Source organism: Rhineura floridana, chromosome 2 (genome assembly GCF_030035675.1).
Source record: "Rhineura floridana isolate rRhiFlo1 chromosome 2, rRhiFlo1.hap2, whole genome shotgun sequence".
NCBI classification, from domain to species: Eukaryota; Metazoa; Chordata; class Lepidosauria; order Squamata; family Rhineuridae; genus Rhineura; species Rhineura floridana.
The window spans coordinates 88,179,698-88,200,686 of NC_084481.1; the positions used below are offsets into that span (position 1 = coordinate 88,179,698).

Consider the following 20,989-nt stretch of genomic DNA (forward strand, 5'->3'; position numbering starts at 1 on the left):
TCATCTAGAAGCATCAACTTCAATGATTAATTCATAGTGCAGCCATTTCACAGCTTCCATTAAGCTTTTATATTTAACAGGAAATCCTCAAGGAGAAAACAAACCTATCAGCAAGAATTTAAAGCCAAAATCTACAAAATATTGTCACTTATAATATATCCCTTTATCCTGTCTCTCAGGAGTTCTTTCATTCACTGTCTTTCAGGCAAGTTTGAAAGTCCCCAGTCCCCCTAGTCTCAACTAATCCAGTTGAGAAGACTCCATTAACAATTTATCTCTTTCAAGGCTTTTGCTCTGATGGGAAGAAAACCGCTAATATTTTCAGTTTTCACAGAAATCTGTGGCATTTCTTTGGCATGTCACTGTTTTATTTCTTGACGGGTGCATGCCCATATCTTTTACTCTACTTCCTCTTTTCCAAAAAAGAAAGAAAGAATAAGATCTATTTAGTAGTGAGTTATATCATTGAATGCAAACAGGCTGTAGGACTAAAATTAGCATTTCATATATTGTCTATGGGGTGTACACACCTGTCTGTAGCACAAAAATGTAGTTTTTCTCAACACGGAAACATTCATGCTCATCCTCAGCATGCTGCTTCCAATCCTGCCATCCAGACAAGGGAGTGTGGTTACTTGATATGTGTTTGAAAATCCTCCCCTCATGATCTTGGTATATGCCCACCCACAACATCATTGGGCAGGTGTGGATAACCCCCCCCCATTGCTGGGACTGCCTGCATCTGTTTTCAGATGGGCACATGATGCAGAATCTACCTGCAATGAACCAGTTTCTCAAGAAGCAGTTTCAGGGGCAAAACGTATGCAGTAAGTCTAGACTGAGTGTGGACTAGGCAGAAAAAATAATAACTCAACCTACATTGATTTTAGAATAAAATGTAGTGTGTGCAGAGCCTGTCTGTACTCTTACACTAATGCAAGCCGTTTCCTCACCTGTAGGGCCAGTTTCATCATACAGCTATGGCTTAGTTCAGAGGTGCTACGGCTGGCAGATATCTGGGTGGTTTGCAGATCGAAAAGGATTTCTGACTTCTAATTTCTAACAATAGGAACAAGAAAAAAAATTCTTCCCATGGTGGGCTGCTGAAATGAAGAACACTAACCACATCTGGTCCAAGACATTTTGCTGCCTGTGATGAAAGACAACATGGTGCACCACCCCTCTTTACAAACACAACAGCTGACAGGAGTGTCACTGGAATCTTACTTCTGAACTGGTGAAGAGACAGCATCTCTACGATACCTGGGGGCAGCAGGCTAGTTTAGTAGGCTACATTGCACACACAGCATTGGTCTCCAACAAAGCAGAAGGGCCAAGGGGCTCAGGAGGACTGGCCAAGGGGGCTACCACTGCCCCCATGCCCACCCCAGCATCCATTGCAGCCGACACACTTTGCCTAATGGTAGGACCAGCCTTGAAGCTGAATGAGAATGGTCTGTATGTCTTTTGTACCTGGCTCTGATTGGTAGATCTTAGGGTTCTAGTACAAAATGAGTAAGCATGAAATCTGTCCACCCCTGTTAATTCCAGTGTGTTGGAATTAACAGCACAGATCATAAAGGAAACACCCATTTCTGGCTTCTGCAGTTTGGAGATAATCACTGGTTTATCTAGGATTGGTACGTACCTACATGATGGTTTAGTGTGTGTTTTGGTGCTACTCACATCTTTTAATTTGCATGGTTCACATGCAACCGGGAAATAAAAGCTATCACACAGTTTCCCCCCTGTAAATCTGTACTAACCCAATCCTCTGAGGGCTTATCCACATCGGAGCATAACTTCGTGCTAAAGACACTGTTTTTACCTCCATTTTCTGTTTGCACCGTCCAAAGTAAGGGCTCAATGCCAGCTGCAAATACGGTGTTTTCTAGTCACACTTGAGGGGAAACATCAATCACGCAGTTCCTAAGACCACGCCCTCTAACATTTCCACTCCCTCTCATTACTTGACAACCAAGCATGCTCAGTTTGTTCTACCAGTAAGTTTCATTTAAAAACAACAACAACCTGGAAGTGCGTATCTGTATTTTCACTGGTACAATACAGCTGAAACACAAATCTTTGTTTGAGCAGTGTTATGCTTTTGTGCACAAGGTGGGGGGGGAGAAAATAAAGGCACCGTTTGCAGCAACATAAAAAAGCATTGTAGAATGTGGGAGAGCAGCTATAAGTTGCAGGAAATAAAATGAACAAAGGGAGGATGAGGGCGTGGGCGTAGAGAAGGGAACCATTGACATACCCACCTAAATGCATCAGAGCAAAGTGTCTGCAAGCCCTAGAGATACGGAGTGAAGATGTTTTTTCCTTCCCTTTTCGGATTGGGTTAGTATGGATTTACAGGGGGGAAACTGAGTTAGCTTATGTTTGCCAGTAATGTCATGTGAACTATTATTATTATTATTATTATTATTATTCATTTATTTATACCCCGCCTTTCAGCCAAAGGCCCTCAAGGCAGCTTGCAAAGAAAAATAAACACAAGTATAAAAATACATCAATGAAAGCAACACAATTTACAAAAATTAACCTAAATAACAAATAACATTATTAAGAAAAAAAAATGTCCAGGAAAGAAACTCAGAATAAATTACATACATCCACCGCTGCCCTGCCCCATGGTCTCAGAGGGCAAGTTCTGCTACTTACATCTTCCCAGAAGTTCCAGGCCTAGGAACACACTGCGGAGACATATATTTCTCCACAGAGGGAAGGGGAAATAGAAAATCAGTAATGGTTTCTCACAGCAGCTTTAGTCATAGAGTGAGCTTTCCTATGCTTTGCCTGCTAGTGAGATCTCCCATTATTTATCTGATTTTTCTCCTGACTGGGGTCTGTAATCTCTAATAAGGTTTGAGTGTTGCTCAACCCCTTCCATACCACATGCACTTAAATGTCTTCCCCCTTATGTGGATACCCTGGGGTCCCATATGATGTGTACTCTTATAGTAATGCCTATCAACTCTCCACACATTTATATGATTGTGTCCTAGCATGGGTTCTATGATGTGATGTAAGGCTGGTACCACTCCTGAAGCTCTTTCCACATCCCATACATTTATATGATTTCTCACCAGTGTGAATTGTTTGATGTTTAGCAAGAGAACTGCTATTACTGAATGTCTTGCCGCACTCCATGCATTTATATGGTTTCTCCCCTGTGTGGGATCTATGCAGAACAAGTGATCCACTCTGACTGAAGCTCTTGCCACACTCCATGCATTTATATGGCTTCTCCCCTGTGTGGGTTCTTTGATGTGAAGCAAGGGCTCCATTATCACGGAAGCTCTTACCACCCACAAAGCATTTATATGTTTCTCATCTGTGTGAATACTTTCATGTTTAGCAAGACTACTGCTATCAATGAATGTCTTTCCACTATGCAAATTAATATGGCACCACATGTGATCATGCATAAACATAAAAAGGCAGAACCTGAGTTAAAACACAGATATTTTGGAGAACAATACATTAGCTCAGGGTCATCCAAGGCAAGAGGCACAGCAATTATTATCAAATCTGATTTGCCATTTGAAAGGTGGAAGGTTATTGCTGATCCATGTGGTTGATACATAACGGTTGAAGGGATATTGGAGGGTAAAATCTAATAGGGTTTTGCTCTGTGTACTCCACAAATATAGGACAATTGGCATTTATGCAAAAAGCATTTCAAAAACAAACAATTTAGTGAGGGAGAGGTTATAATGGGAGGAAACTTTAACTGGAACACTATTTATTTATTTATTTATTTATTTATTTATTTATTTATTTATTTATTTAAAATCTTTCTATCCCGCCCTTCTACCCTATAATAGGGCACTCAGGGCAGCTTACAAAAATAAAATCAAACAAGTACATAATAAAATTGCAAACAGTAAAATCACAAAAACTTTAAAATAAATTAAAATACATAAAATACAGTTAAAATACATAAAATACAATATAGAGAGAGAGAGGGGTGGTGGTACTAAAAAGACTACAAAGGTAGAATTTAACGTAGAAGGCATAAAATCAGTGTCAGGCTCTGCCTTCAGTCCCTCCCAAAGGCTCTCCGGAACAAGATCATTTTCAGAAGTCTCCAGAAAACCAACAGGGAGGGAGCAGAGCGGACTTCTTGGGGTAGAGTATTCCAAAGCTTGGGGGCCACAGCTGAAAAAGCTCTCTCCTGTGTGTCTGTCAATCTAACATCTTTTATTACAGGCACGGAGAGGAGACCAGAGGCAGATGATCTTAAATCACAGGCAGGTACATATGGGCATGAGCGGTCCCTCAGGTATATTGGTCCAAGGCCGTTTAGGGCTTTAAAGGTCAGAACCAGCACTTTGAATTGGGCCCGGAAACAAATTGGGAACCAGTGGAGTTGATAAAGCACAGGGGTGATACGCTTCCTGCGCCGTGCTCCAGTTAACATGCTGGCTGCTGCATTTTGAACCAACTGCAATTTCTGAACCATTTTCAAAGGCAGCCCCACATAGAGTGTGTTACAGTAATCAAGCCTCGATGTCACCAATTCATGTGTCGCTGTGGCCAAGTCAACTGCCTCCAGGAACGGACGCAGACGGTAAACCAGTTTGAGTTGGCCAAAAGCACTCCTGGCTACCACACCCACCTGATATTCAAGCAGCAGGGCAGGATCCAGGAGAACTCCCAAACTGCGGACCTGCTCCTTCAAGGGGAGTGCAGTCCCATCCAGAATAGGCTGCAACACTTCCATCTTGTCTGGATTAAGTTTCAGTTTGTTAGACCACATCCAGCCCTTCACAGCCTCCAGGCACTGGTTTTGGATGAGGTGGGAGGGAAGGAGGTCCTCTCCCAGCAGTTTCATATAAATGTTAAAGAGCATGGGAGACAGAATGGAACCTTGCAGTACTCCATAGGCCAATGGCCAGGGGGTCGAGCAGTAGTCTCCCAGCACCACTTTCTGGGTCCTATCCGTCAGGTAGGACCAGAGCCACCATAAGACAGTGCCTCCCGATCCCATCCCAGCTAGACGGCCCAGAAGGCAGAGCTTGGAAAAGTTACTTTTTTGAACTACAACTCCCATCAGCCCCAGCCAGCATGGCCACTGGATTGGGCTGATGGGAGTTGTAGTTCAAAAAAAGTAACTTTTCCAAGCTCTGCCAGAAGGATACCATGGTTGATCGTATTGAAGGCCACCAAGAGGTCCAGCAGCACCAACAGGGATGCACTCCCTCTGTCTGATGCCCGGCATAGGTCATAAAGCAGGATGACCAAGGCAGTCTCTGTCCCATGACCAGGCCTGAAGCCTGATTGAAAAGGGTCTAGATAGTCCAATTCATCCAGGAAAACTTGGAGCTGAGCAGTCACTACCCTCTCAATCACCTTGCCCAGAAAGGGGAGATTAGAGACTGGGTGGAAGTTGTTAGGATCCGCAGGGTCTAACGAAGGCTTTTTTAACAAAGGTCTTTTCACAGCCTCCTTCAACAATGTTGGCATAGAACCTTCCCTTAGGGAGGTGTTAATTAAATATGCCAACCAGTCAGCCACTTCCCCTCTGGCAGGCACGGAGAACGATAACTAGAGCTAGGGCCTTCTCAGTGGTGGCCCCCGAACTATGGAACGCCCTCCCTGATGAGATACGCCTGGCGCCTTCTTTGCTATCTTTTCGGCGCCAGGTAAAGACCTACCTCTTCGCCCAGGCATTTTAAAAATTTTAAAAATTTTAAAATTTGAATTTAAAATTGAAAATTTTTAATTATGTTTTATTGTGTTTTTGTATTTTAACCTGTTTTATTATGCTGTACACCGCCCTGGGAGCTTATTGCTATAGGGCGGTCTAAAAATGTAATTAAATAAATAAATAAATAAATAAATATGATTAACCAGGATGGGCAAGGGTCAAGGGAACAAGTAGTCCACATCCTCAGGCTTTACAAGCTGAAAAGTATCCATAGAAAAATTACCAGAGGAAGCTTCAGGGACATCTGGCACAACTGTAGTTAATGAGGAGTCCAAGTCAGTCTGAATGCAAGCAATTTTATCTGCAAAGTGCCTCGCAAACATGTCACAGCGAGCGACTGAGGGGTCAGAGTCTAATGTAGGGCCAGAGCCACAAAGACCCTGGACCACCCGGAAAAGTATCGCCAGACAACACTGAGCAGACACAATGGTGGCAGAGAAGTGTACTTTCTTTGCTGCCATCACCACCACATGATAGGCTCGAAAATGGGCTCTAGCCTGTGTTCGATCGGAAGCAGACTGAGTTTTTCTCCATCGTCGCTCTAGCCGTCGTCCCTGCCGTTTCATCAGGCCCGAGGTTTCAGTAAACCAAGGTGTATTATGGGCCTTCCTTGGTGGGAGAGGGCGCTTTGGAGCAATAGTGTCCACCACCTGGGTCACCTCCGTATTCCAGAGATTGACCAGGGCTTCAGCAGTATCACCAGCCATGCTGGAGATATCCCCCAGAGCATTCAGGAAGCCTTCTGGATCCATGAGTCTCCAGAAGCAGACCATCTTAATCGGCCCTTCACCCCTGCAAATGTTACCGGGGGCACAAAGTCTAAACCTTGTCAGGTGGTGATCTGTCCATGACAACGGAGTCACTAAGAACCCCTCCACCCTCAGATCACTTTCTTCCTGTCCCAAACAGAACACAAGATCAAGTGTGTGTCCTGCCACATGCATCGGTCCAGATGATATTAGAGACAGCCCCATGGTTGTCATGGCAGCCATGAAGTCATGAGCTGGACCTGCGAATCTAACCTCGGTGTGTATGTTGAAGTCACCCAGGACCATCAACCTGGGGAACTGCTACACCAATGCTGAGACCAGCTCCACCAGCTCAGGGAAGGAGACTGTTGGACAGCAGGGTGGATGGTACACCAACCGTATCCCCACTCTGTCTCCCTGACCCAACGCCAGGCACACACACTCAAAGCTGGAGGTATTAGGGACAGGGTACCTGACAGGGGAGATAGTTTGTGACCCCCACCTCCCCATCCCCTGGATCTAGGGTGCTGGATTGCCACAAAACCTGGTGGGCAGAGCTGGAAGAGACCTACTCCGCCTTGGTCAGTTAGCCAGGTTTTGGTAATACAAACAAGGTCAGCGCATTCATCCAGGATTAAGTCCTGAATTAAAGTGGTTTTATTAGTCATTGACCTTGCATTCATCAGCAGGAAAGTAAGATCCAAGGAGTTCCCAGCATAGCTACCAGTGTCCCGAGGGTTGGAAGGGGGACTAGAAGGGATGCAAGCACGAAGATGTCTTATATCCCTTCCCCTGTAACGGCCAGTCTGCCTCCCACCGCTATTACGTCCCCTGCCCAATATTACCTCAATAGCAGGCCCCTGATTATTCCTACCCCAGCACATGTTAAAAGAAGCCTGACACTGGAGGAGGGGGGCCTTGGCTAGAGGTGGCTGTTATGAAGGGGAGTTCTCTTCCCCACCCTCTGGCAGTTGTCTTCTTCCTTGTTAGACCCAACTGGATTCAGTTGGCACCCAAGGCCTTGCAGGGGGTAGCAATTGACACCTCAGGAAGCCTGTAGATGGAGTTTTGCAGGAGGCCACAGCAGCAAGGTGTGGGTCCTGCTGGGTTTCTCTCACCTTCCTCAGTGGTTCCTAGTGGTTTGGACCCAGCTATGGCTCAGTTAGGCTCTCATCAGAAACGCATCTTGAAAAGTACACATGGTTTAGAGAAGAAGAACTTAAAATTTTATCACATTCTGGCTATGCATAACTTCTGTGATGCATGGGGTAAATTGCACCCAAAGGATCATAGCCATACTTTTCACTCAAAAATACATAATTCCTTTTCAACTAGATCATATATTAATATCAGACAGCCTCTTCTCAGCATTGAAGAAAGACTCTATAGGGGACATTTATATTACAGACCATACCTCAATTTCTTCAAAAATTAATCCTTTAATCACAGCCCCACATACAAGAATTTGGGGGTTTAATTTACAACTTTTAACTCATCGCCCAAGTGCTGATAAAATACAAGAAGCTTTTCTTAATTATTTCAAAGAGAATGATACTCCTGAGGTCTCTACAATTATGAAATGGGAAGCAGTGAAAGCTGTCATTAGAGGCATTTGCATTAAAGAACTTTCAATTAAAGAATTGAAAAAATGGAACTCACTTGAGATTGATAAGTTGAAGCAAGCAGTGTAACTATTATTTCATCAATACAACCAAATGAGCTCTAACAGAATCTATAAACAATTAATGCAAAAATGACAAAAATTGGAGCTGTTGGAATCAAACAAAATGACTAAATTATTATATATAAACCAAAGATATGAATTTGGTAGCAAAAGCTCTAAATTGCTTGCTGATAAAATTAAGCTTAAACAACGAAAGAAAATAATCTGCTATTTAGAAACTCAAAATGGCACATTGGCAAGGAATATAGAACAAATTAACAAGGCATTTGCACATCACTTTACAGGTTTATACAGACAACCTCCCTCTAATCGAGAATTAATGACTCAATACCTATCAGAAATTAATTTGCCAACAGTTACAGCAGAACATCGTGAAATTTTAAATGCCAACATAATAGAGGATGAGGTGAGAGCAATGTTTAAATTTATGAAAACTAACAAGGCACCTGGCCCAGATGGTTTTGTTAGTGAATATTATAAATTCTTTAAAGACATTTTGATTCCTTCATTAACAGTACTTTTTAATGAAATCCTACATGAAGCCCCGATTCCTCCTACTTGGAAGCAAGCAAGAATAATAGTACTGCTCAAACCTTTTAAAGACCCCACCAAATTAGGTTCTTATTATCCAATATCTTTATTGAGAGCCAGTGTGGTGTAGTGGTTAAGGAGCTGGACTACGACCTGGGAGACCAGGGTTTGAATCCCCACACAGCCATGAAGCTCACCGGGTGACCCTGGGCCAGTCACTGCCTCTCAGCCTCAGAGGAAGGCAATGGTAAACCACCTCTGAATACCGCTTACCATGACAACCCTATTCATAGGTCGCCATAAGTCGGAATCAACTTGAAGGCAGTCCATTTACATTTTTTTAATATCTTTATTGAATAATGATTATAAATTGTTTACAACTTTATTAGCAAAAAGATTGAATCTATTACTCCCTAAATTGATACATCCAGATCAAAGTGGTTTTATTTCCAACTGTCAAATTGCAGATCCTATCAGAAGAGTTTTAAATACAATTCATTTTAGTAAAAAATCAGCATCCCTTCTTGCTTTGATTTCCCTCGATATATATAAAGCATTTGATTGTGTCTCCTGGGATTTTAAAAAAATTGATTATTAAAACAATGAATTTGGGTAGACTTTTAAACCAAGTCATTAATGCGTTGTATACACTTCTTCTCAGGCTGTGATTAATGTAAATGGAATGGACTCTCAACCAATCACTATTAGTCAGGGAGCGAAGCAAGGTTGCCCCCATCTCCACTCCTCTTTTTATTAATAATGGAACCATTAGCAGACCGTCGTAGAGAAAACCGAAATGTAGAAGGGGTGGAGATGGGAGGACAAATACATAAATTCTGTCTCTATGCCGATGATTTGGCACTCATGGTGCAAAATCCTGAACAAGTGGCCCCAGTTTTACGCCAGGAACTAGAAGTATTTTATTTAATATCAGGGTTACAAACAAACTATAAAAAATCTGAAATGCTTTGCTACCATGTTTCCCCTGATGTCCAGAGAAAGGTGGCCTCCTCTCTGGGCATCTCCTTACAAAGAAAACAGATTAGGTATCTAGGAGTACAAATAACAAGGGATTTTTAAAAGTTGTTTTTAGTTATTTACAGAGCAGTTTGGTCTGCTATCACTGCCTTAATGAAAGCATGGGGGAAATTAAATTTATCTTTATTGGCTAGAATAACTACAATTAAAATGACAGTATTTCCTAAATTAACCTTTTTATTTCACTCCTTACCAATATGGATCCCAGACAAGCAACTGAATATTTGGTAATGAGAAATAGAATCTTTTATTTTTTCAAAGAAAAACCCCCAGCTCAGACAACAATATCATTACAGGCAAATAGGACGGGGGGGGGGCTGGGGAATCCCTCATATCCGCTCTTATTATGAAACTAATCAATTATACCACTTGATTTTTTGAGAGGAGAAGACAAGGAAAAGAGATGGATATCAACGGAAAACAGACATTTAAAAGGGTACACCATAAGTTCTTTATTTTATACACCACAAAATAAACAAACCATAGCTCAAATACAGGACAATCCCTTCACAGCAGCCTTATATCGATGTCGGTCTCACAGAGTAAAATCCATTTCCTCATAGGTCTCTCCATTGATGCCTTTGTTCTTTCATCCACAATTTTTGTAATAAATACAGAATATTTCCATGGCGAGACTCAAAGTCTAAAGGCCTTTATAGGCTAAGGGATTTTTACAAAGATGGCAGGATGTTATCTGAGGAAGAAATTAGGATAATCTTAAATGAAGTTCCTTTAGGGTGGTTTCAGTGGCGACAACTGACAGCTTTTCTAACAAAGGAAGAAACAAAAATGTAAGCATTGAAAAAGCTATCAGCTTTTGAAATGATAGTGGTTAACACAACTTCTGTAGCTAAAGGTCAAATCTCTAACATTTATACACTATTAATAGATAAAGGTATGGGCAATCTCACAGACCTTAAACAGCAATGGGAAAATGACATAGGTATAACTATAGAAGGTCAGGATTGGAGAAAATTGTGGAATAGGCCAGCCTTGGATATCCCTGTAACACAAGTTAAAGAACAAATACTTAAATTGGCATATTGGTGGTACATCACTCCGACTCTGCTCTCTAGAATAATAGCGTCTTCTTCTCCAGTTTGTTGGAGAGGATGTCAAATGAAGGGTATGTATTATCACATGTGGTGGTCATGCCCCAGGGTGATTTTGGAAAATGGTTTTTACCCAGATTAAAGTTATAGTTAAATGGCCATTGGACATGACCCCCCAACTGGCATTACTTAATCTGTTTGATGGAAATAATGCAGACTTAAAATACAAAGGATTAGTCAGGCAACTGTTGACAGCTGCTCAATTAACCCTAGCCAGGTTCTCGAGGGACTTTATTGGGGCCGCAGTTGATTATTGGCATAAAAACATCTGGCAACTGGCTGTGGCAGAAAAAATCACTGCTAAATCAAAAGTATTCAGGGGGCAAGTAAAAACTGACTATTTTATAGGAGAATGGTATAGTTTCATTTGTTTTGTTAATGATGAAGTTAATAATATGATCCCTCCAGCACAATATGTATGGATATGGAATGCTTGATCACCTTTACTGTATTATATCAATCTTTGCTTGGTGCCGATACACGTTAAGAAATGAATGGAATTTGATAATGTTATGTCCCACTCAGCATTTGACAACTTTAATACCTCTTTAAATAATTACCTCTATGGCTTCCTTTGCAGGGTTCAGTTAGTCAGTTAATTAGTTTAGTTGTTTAATTTCTTGTTAACATATGGGAGGAATAGAGAGGGACTCAGATTATCGACAGCAATAAGTGTAAAAGGATTTAGTATACTCCATTACCTGTAAGCAGTATATCTGTTAAATTTCTTCTTTTGTTGCTGTGATTGTTGTATATTTTTCTGGAGTCAATGTAGATCTACAAAAAAAGAAAGGGGGATGCAAGTAGCATCAGACACACAGTAAATCACCGTGTGGATAAGCCCTGATAATACAAAATGGGATAAAAAAAAGTCTCAACTGCGCTGCGCTCCTCCTTGTAGGTGCTTTGCTCCAATGCTTTTAGGTGGGTGTGTCCCCTCTCAATGCCCATTCCCTCCTCCCCCCTTGTTCATTTTGTGTCCCGAGGGCTGAGAAGCAACTTCTGGCTGCTCTGGAACAATCAGCCCCTACATAACATGATTGATCCCAGTGTGAATAGATAACAGAGTGTTTGAAGCTGGAATTGAGCCTTTCTTTGGATGGTGCAAATTGAAAATGAAGGTTTAAAAAGTGTCCTTTATACGAACAAATGCTCCCGTGTGGATAAGCCCTAACTCTTCGCACAGGATTCAGTCATAGCTTGCCAATGAATATAGGCCGCTTTTTGCATTGCCAGCTCCTGATCTCTCCAGCAAGTTTTAGCTCAATTAACCCTCCATTGGACAGGAATGAGCAGAGAAAGCTCTATCAAACAGCCTTCCTGGTGCACATGAACAAAAATACAGTATAGAGGCTCCCCCTTCTGACTCCTCCAAGCTTGCAGTTTTTCCCTGTATTTCAAAAGGGCCAGACTTCCCATCATGGTGACTTTGAAGGACTAACTAGACACGCAGCTAAACTAGACGTGATGCTAAACACAACAGGGGTTTGTTCTAATTTAATAGGAGCCATTGGGAGGGTCATTGGGCTCACAGTGGATGGAGAGAAGGTTTAAAGCTCCTCTTCATATGCACTCCCACCCCAGTGAAAATCCAGGGGGGTGCACTTCCTATTAAAACCATGCTGTGGTTTCTACTGATGGTTGGGAATCATTTTCAAACCAAGGGCCACATTCTTTCATGGGGAACCTTCTGGGGGCCATATGCAAATGTTGAGCAGGGCCACTAACGTGCGCAGAGCAATAGATGTGACTTTTGCAGCCGGGCAAAAGTCAGGTTTCTACACACACACACACACACACACACACACACACCATGAATTCCCACACCACACATCTTCTTCCACCATCCACTAAATGAGAAACATTATACCTGTTTACTGATTAACTCCAAAGGGGGGCTTAGAGCAGAGCCAGTTAGGAACATAGACCCAGGCTTGTAACTAGGGTGGGGCAAATGGTAGTACCCCCCTTGGGGGGGGAATTGTTTTCTTTTTAATTCATGAGATGACAGACAATGACAACCTCCATTTAAAGAATGATGGCTTGTTTTCAAGAACAGTTTTCAGAACAGGAGCAATTTGAGGATAGGATCCTCTGAAAAATTCAGTGAATAAGACAGGACAAACACACAACAAAAGCCTCATCTGGAAGAGCCCCAAAAAGTCTGCTCATTCAAGACTTTCCCTAACTGAGGGTGGATTTTTCATAATTGTAGTCACCCTCTAATTACTTAAGTGATCCTGGGGGGGAAAGCAGTCTATATAGTAATGTGAGCCTTGAAGAATTAAATATTAGAACTATGTATTATCTGCTAGCATTAGACTCCATCCCATGGACTTATTTTTTGTTCTGCTTTAGTTTCAGTTTATGTTGTGTTCTCTACCCAGCCGACAATAAAGAAGCATGTTTTGTTGCCTGCAGTAAGAAGGAAGAGTTTGTTTATTCCGCAGTTATTATAACGAGTAGAGCAAGATTGGGTGCTTATTGCTAAAGGGTGAAATAAAGAGATAAAATTGATGTGAAAATGACTTCACTCTTTTAAAGCGTTCATTATACTCACAATCATAGCAGCTATTTTTTTAATTTTTCTTGATTACTTGATGGCAAAGGATGAAATCAGTCCTAGAGGAACTAGGAAGGCTGGCTACAGGGCTGCATAGCCTAGAAAGAGACTCAAGAGCTGGACAGAGAAGCCTTAAGGGCTGCATGCACTAAATGGGCCTGACGTTCCTCAACCTGGTTCAGCATTGCATCTAGTTAGGCCCAAAGCATTTAGATAACTGACTGTAGATTAGGAGCCATAAACTGCATTAGGAAACTGCAGCTAATTTGTCATCTCCCCTTTTTAAATATTGCCCTCATGAGTCTACTCATTCACCAAATTTCAAAGTCTGCTAAGTACTCCCTGATCCCAGATTTATCTGGGTGAACAGTACACTTCTTCTTAGGCAACAATGCTTTTGCCTCACCCATTTGTGATACTTCCTTAAATGAGCAAGCCTTATTAAATGACCACAAGTCACTCCAGAAGCGCACATACTACAAACATGGCTAGACTTCCAGATCCTTCTTAGAACAGAACAACAGGATGATAACACAGCTCATACCCACACTATACATTTAAAGCACTTGACGCCCCCCAAAGAGCTTACTCCTCATAGAACTATACATCCCAACACCTTTAACAAATTATAGTTCTCAGGATTCTATAGGAGAAGCCCTGTGCTTTCAATAACTTTAAATGTATGGTGTGGGATGTGACCACAGAGACCACTAGCTGAGCAGTAAGAAGACAATACAGCACCATCTGCTGGCCAGAGGTGCTATGTACCTAATCAGGGCAATCACTGTGGCATGGTTAACAGCCCTCAGTCCTTTTAATGATCAGCTCTTTAAGTGACTTAAAACTGAGACCACCCGTTCAAGACCAATGCAACATCACAATGGAACCCATACCCCCTGAATTTAACCACAAGGCTATTAGGGTAATAGGCATTAGTGTAAGATCTTTCCCTGAGGAACGTTTATTTCATTTTGTGGTTAACAGTTCCGTACCATATTACAGCCTGCCCTTGTTATGCTACCAGCCTGCCTCCTTCCAATCTGGCAGATTTAAACTCTGCCTTCTATGGTTTCCTGCTGTTTCCTGCCATTAATAAGGATATTCTGGTCAGCTTTTTCCCTTTCCTTTCTTCCCCCTCCCTGTATCCTGGCGGGGGGGGGGCACTGATGTTTACAAGTGAAGAGGCAGTTTAATCTAGGAAGACGAAGGTAATTGCACCTTCCTAATGACCAAATACTGCCGTTTGAGTAAGAAAAATGTTTGCAAGAACCTGAGAATTCCTTGTGTTGTATCGGGCTGAAGGCCGTTCAGCATTCTGTCTCCTCTTGCCGCCATCAGCAATTCGTATCCACAGCTGCACATTTTACCTGCCATGACTAATAGCCTTTGGTAGACTTATCCTCCATGAAGTACTCTAATCATTTTTAAAATTGGTGGCCCAGCACCACAGAAGAGCTTCCTTGAGAAGGAAGGGGAAATGCATCTACAAGAAATGGGCTATAGATGCACTCCTCCATTTGGAGGTGTCCATTTTCTTGTTACAGTCGGGGGAGAGGGCTCATGTTTGCTAGTTCCGCCCTCTCAGACATGAAGTAAGGGGACCTGCTGTGCATATGTGCTCCTTCTGTGATTAAGCCCCCTCACTCTGTTCCTTCAAAATACACCCAATGACTCCTGTCCAGGGTTGATCTATGGAGCAAAAGAAAAGTGATTTTGCAGTTTGAGGCAGAAGCTTACTGTCCATGGCTCCTGCAGTGCCACTAGCAAACACTTCCTTTCGCCCTGGCCAAGTGTGGCACTTTTTAAATTCATAAGGCAACAGATGTATGGATTAATTCATAAATATTATGTGGGCCTTTTTTAAAAGAAAAAGAAGGGGGATAGGCCACCTACAGCACATGGAACATGGGTCACAAATCACGATTAATACCTCACTGCTTGATTTGCTGGTATGGATAAGAACATAAGAAGAGTCTGCCGGATCAGGCCAGTGGCCCATCTAGTCCAGCATCCTGTTTTCACAGTGGCCAACTAGATGCCTGTGGGAAGCCCGCAAGCAGGACCAGAGTGCAAGAGCACTCTCCCTTCCTGTGGTTTCCACCAACTGGTATTAAGATGACTGTCTGGCGTGGTTATTTGTCCTACTTTATAGAGGACAGTTCTCTATTTGAAGGTGTCCTCTGTTTGAGGGCTGACCAGTAATAGCCTGGTTTAAAGATAAGGGACCCTAAGCTGGGAGGGTGAAGACCAAAACCTGAAGTTGTCCATCAACAGTTAGCAGCCCCTGGTTAGCAGATGCAGCAGGCACACAAGTTATATGGTGGCCTCCCCTCTATGGTGTGATGTATTGTATTTGTAGTTAAATTCAGTCATTGTTTCTAAATTTGTGTCTATACATATGCATTACCATAAGCAAATTTGTGTCCTCTTTTTTGTGGGGGAGGGAATGTATAACCTGCCATTTCAGTTGTGAGGTCAGAAGGAAACCAGGCCCACAATGCAGCTGGAGAATTTGCTTTGAGCTCTGTTTTCGTCCTCCCACTGTCTTCACCCTCAGTTTCCTGTGGCTCCATTAACCCAGAACTCAAAGCAGACTCTCCAGCTGTGGTGTAAGCCTGGCTTCCTCCAGACTCAGGACAAAATCTCTGGCACTGAAAGTTTGTGATGAATATAAGGCACGTAACATTGAACTATTCTAACCATGAAGCAACAGCGCCACCTTAAGATGCGTTGCCTCAAAGACAACAACCCTATTTATCAGCACAAAGATAATTTTGTGGTTTCCTAGCTCACTACAACCAATGGACTTTTATAGCAGCTGTGAGGGCTGTTTGAATAGTAAAGAAATGCATGACAATAATCTGCTTATTGCTTTTCAAAAGGGTGCAGCATAAGCAGAAGTTGTTGGGATTTTCCCAGTCCCCTGTGACACAACTGAACATGGTTGGGGCTCCTCGCATAGACAAAAATCATATTTATCTATTTATTTATTATTGCATGTATAGCCTTTCCTCCATGGAGCTCAAGGTGGTATGAATGTTTCTCCCCCCCCCCGTTTTATCCTCACAACAACCCTGTGAGGTAGGTTAGGCTGAGAGTGACTGGCCCAAGGTCACCCAGTGAGCTTCATGGCTGAGTGGGGATTTGAACCCTGGTTTCCCAGGTCCCAATCCAACACTCTAACCACTTTGCCACACTGGCTCTTGTGAGAACCACTCCATAGTAGGAGATGAGATGTGGTGAGAAGATGGGTCCTAGCTGGGATAAGTATCCCACAGTAAATAAAGAGGGGCCCGACTGAAAAGGAAATAAAAACATCCCCTTCTAACAGAGTGAGAGGGATTGCTCCAGATTGAATACCATAGCATTTAGGGGTGTGAGAGTTGTGGAACCCCAGGTGACAGAAGTCCAGGGTGTGCCTACTCAGCAGAATGAAGAGCAGCAGGGCTGGCTTGCCACATTTTGAAAGAATGAAGTAATAGACACTGGAATCTCAAAGCCTCCTCTATCCCATCTGACCATTAAATCCAGAGGCTGAAATGACCTAACTGCATCACTGGTAGGGACAGCAGGGAAAATCAATTCAGTTCTCATTTAAGGGCAAACCTACAGAATTTACATTTGCAGAACAATACACACACTAAAATACAGTCACTCTTTGAAACTCTCACTTTTCCAAATTTTGCAGTGCAGTTCTCAGCCAAGCATTGTGTACAAAAATGCATACTAATGTAAAGTGCATTTATCAGTGAAAATAACATACTAAAACGCTTTATATTAGGGGAAATTGCTTTGCACAAATGTGTATATTAGGAAAAACTGCATTCAACCATGTGTGTTATTAGGATAAATTCACACTAAAATATTGATGAAATTTCATGAGGACTTTTTAAAAAAAATAGCAAACTGTTGTGGAAATGTGGAGAACTGGATGTAAAAATGAGGAACTAAGAGAAACCAAAATGGACAGGAGTCATAATGTAAACTATTTAGAACCATTTGTTTTCTGACTAGGAGTTGGGAATATCTCATCCTTTTCATTGGTAAGGAGACAATACATTATTTATAAAAGACCTTCTAATTTTCTTTTTTGTTGTGGTCTGTATTGTTATTGCATGAAACTGTAAGCAATTTAATTGCAATTTAACTGAAGAATGGTACAATCAGATCTGGACAGTGGCACTAATGGAAAAATTACCAAACCACTGAGAAGACAAAAAGATCCTACCCAAAAGAGACACGTTTCATGAAAAATGGTTTTGTTTTATTAGATTTGTGGCTACCAAAGAGCATGACTGGCAGTTTCCTTCAACACATGCTTCTTTGTGAAATGATGGCTTAGGATGAATTTCTTAAACTTTCAGCTTTCTGACTTTTAATATCTTTAAACTCTTTACCTGACTTTTATTTAGTACTGTGTGATGTAACATATGTAAATGGACCTCCTCTGTTACCTTTCAAAGATTTCATCATTGAATATTTTGTATGTATATGCTCCATTCCGTGTTATTTGTCAGGGGTCTTGGATGGTCTTAGACCCCTTACTTTTTGGGGAGTGAGATTCCAGCACGGTCCCTATGTCTCCAGCATCTTATGAGCCAATCAGCATGAAAGGGGAGTGTGTTAGCCACTGAGAAGAGTCTTCTAAAGCAGTATTCAAGTCTGGTCAGATTATTCTAAAATTTTTGAAGGTTGTATAATATTAGAAGGGAGTGTGGCTGTGAGAGGGCATGGCTGTGACTGTGAAGGGACCCTGCACATCCAAATTTGACACTACACTTCTGTTTGTATTTATTTCTTTCCCTGTATTGCTACTTACTTTGTTTTTCTTGGAAATTTTATATTACATAGAGGTTTTTGTATGTTGTTTTTCTTTGTCTCTTTGTATTGTAAAATCAGAAAATCATAGAATAGTAGACTTAGAAGGGGCCTATAAGGCCATTGAGTCCAACCACCTGCTCAATGCAGGAATCCAAATTAAAGCATACCCAACAGGTATGCTGCCTTTTGAATGCCTCCAGTATTGGTGAGCCCACCACCTCCCTAGGTAATTGGTTCCATTGTCGTACTATTTTAACAGGAAGTTTCCCCTGATATTCAGTTGATATCTGGCTTCCTGTAACTTGAGCCCATTATTCTGTGACCTGCATTCTGGGACAATTGAGAAGAGATTCTAGCCCTCTTCTGTGTGACAACTTTCAACTACTTGAGGAGTGCTATCATATCTCCCCTCAGTCTTCTCTTCTCAAGGCTAAACATGCCCAGTTCTTTCAGTCTCTCCTCATAGGGCTTTGTTTCCAGTCCCCTGATCATCTTTGTTGCCTTCCTCTAATCCCTTTCCCTAAATCTGTTAGTGTCCAGAACTGGATGCAGTACTCAAGATGATGCTAAACAAGTGCCAAATAGAAGGAAACTAGTACTTCACATGATTTGGAAACTATGCTTCTGTCAATGTGGCTTAAAATGACATTTGCCTTTTTTGCAACCACATTGCACTGTTGGCTCATATTCATCTTATGATCAACAATTCCAAGATCCTTCTCATACGTAGAATTGCTGAGCCAAGAAGCCCCCATCTTATAGCTGTGCATTTGGATTCTTTTCCCTAGGTGTAGAACTTTCCATTTATCCCTGTTAAATTTCATTCTGTTGTTTTCAGCCCAATGTTCCAGCCTATAAAGATCACTTTGAATTTTGTTTCTGCCCTCCAGGGTATTAGCTACCCCTCCCATGTTTGTATCATCTGCAAATTTGATAAGTATTCCCTGCACCTCCTCATCCAAGTCATTAATAAAAATGTTGAAGAGCGCTGCGCCCAGGACCAAGCCCTGCAGTATCCCGCTTGTTACCTCCCCCAGTTTGAGAAGGAACCATTGATAAGCACTCTTTGAGTATGATTCTGTAGCCATCTGTGGATCCACCTGATAATTGTTCCATCCAGCCCACATTTAGCTAGCTTGCTAATCAGAATATCATGGGGCACTTTGTCAAAAGCTTTGCTGAAATTGAGATATATTATGTTCACAGCATTCCCACAGTCTACTAAGGAGGTTACCCAATCAAAAAATGAGATAAGATTAGTCTGGTAGGATTTGTTCTTGATAAGTCCATGTTGGCTTTGAGTAATTACTGCATTGTTTTCAAGGTGCTTACCGACTGACCATGCTTTAATCTGCTCCAGAATTTTCCCTGGGATCGATGTCAGGCTGACTGGTCTATAGTTCCCAGGTTCCTCCTTTTTGCCCTTTTTTGAAGATCAGGACAACATTAGCCTTCTTCCAGTCATCCGGCACTTCACCCATCCTCCACAATTTCACAGAGAATACAGTGGTTCTGAGAGTTCTTTAGCCAGTGCCTTCAATCCTCTAAGATGCAGTTCATCAGGCCCTGCAGATTTGAATTCATCCAAAGTGATTAGGTATTCACTGACCATTTGTCTATCAATCTCAAGCTACAATCCTGCCCCTTCAAGTTATTTGCCAGGAGGGTCATAAGACCTCTTTTGAGAGAAGACTTAGCCAAAGTAGGAACTGAGCAATTCTGCCTTTTCTTTGCTATCTGTTATTTTCCCATCCTCATTAAGTAGCTTTACCGTTTCTTTTTTCTGTCTTGTACTATGGATGTACTTGAAGAAAGCTTTTTTGTTGCTTTTGGCATCTCACGCTAACCTCAGCTCATTCTCGCCTTTAGCCTTCCTGACCTCATCTCTGCAATTCCATGCTACCTGTTTGTACTTTGTGGGCTGGCCTTCCTTCCATTTCTGCTGTGTATCCTGCTTTGTTTTCAGGTAATCTCTAAGCTTTTTGTGAAGCCACATTGGCTTCTTCTGCTGTCATCACCCTTTTTTCCTTGTTGGAATTGTTTGCCACTGTGCTTTTAGAATTTCCTCTTTTAGAAACTCCCACACATCTTGGACTCCTTTTCTCATTAGGTTGCTTGCCATGGAACCTTACTTATCATTGTTCTGAGTTTATTAAAATTGGCTTTCCTAAAGTCCACAGTGTGCATATGGCTACTCTTAGCTTTTACTTCCTTTGAAATCAAGAACTCAAGTATAATGTGTTCACTTTCCCCAAAAGTTCCCGCATCTGCCACTTCATCCACCAAGTCATCTCTGTTGGTTAGAATCAAGTCAAGGATAGCTGATCCTCTAGTTGCTTCTTCCACTTTCTGTAGGAGAGAGTTATCTCCAACACAAGTCAGGATTTCTTCAAGGGGTTGTGCTTGGCAGAATTTATCTCCCAACAGATATTGGGGTAATTGAAGTCCCCCATTACTTCTACATCATGCCTCCTCAAAACATTGGCACTGTTCGGTGAAGATACCAAGCTCATCCTCCTGTATTTCTGTGCACAGATATATATTTTAACATATAGCATGACTCCAATTCCCTTTCTATTCCTTTCAATTAATATATTTTTTTTAAAAAACATTAATTTTACTGGTGATTGGTGCCAATTTATTTTCATTAACATCCTCCTCCCATCTCCCAGATAAGGTTTCCTTCTCTCAGTGTAGAAACACTCTCACTGTTCTGCCAGTTCCTATGCATCTCCACCTCTCTCTTCTGAAAATGTGGGCACACAATGC

At 41.9% G+C, this 20,989-nt stretch overlaps 1 long non-coding RNA gene across 1 annotated transcript; it reads right to left on the minus strand.

Moving 5' to 3' along the window:
• Positions 1-10,220: 10,220 nt before the first annotated feature.
• LOC133378194 (uncharacterized) lies at positions 10,221-19,779 on the minus strand. The gene is made up of 3 exons (XR_009760911.1): positions 19,553-19,779; positions 11,538-11,613; positions 10,221-10,492 (listed from the first exon to the last, which is right to left on the minus strand). It is a non-coding gene; the product is annotated as an uncharacterized LOC133378194 (long non-coding RNA).
• Between the last annotated feature and the right edge of the window lie 1,210 nt (positions 19,780-20,989).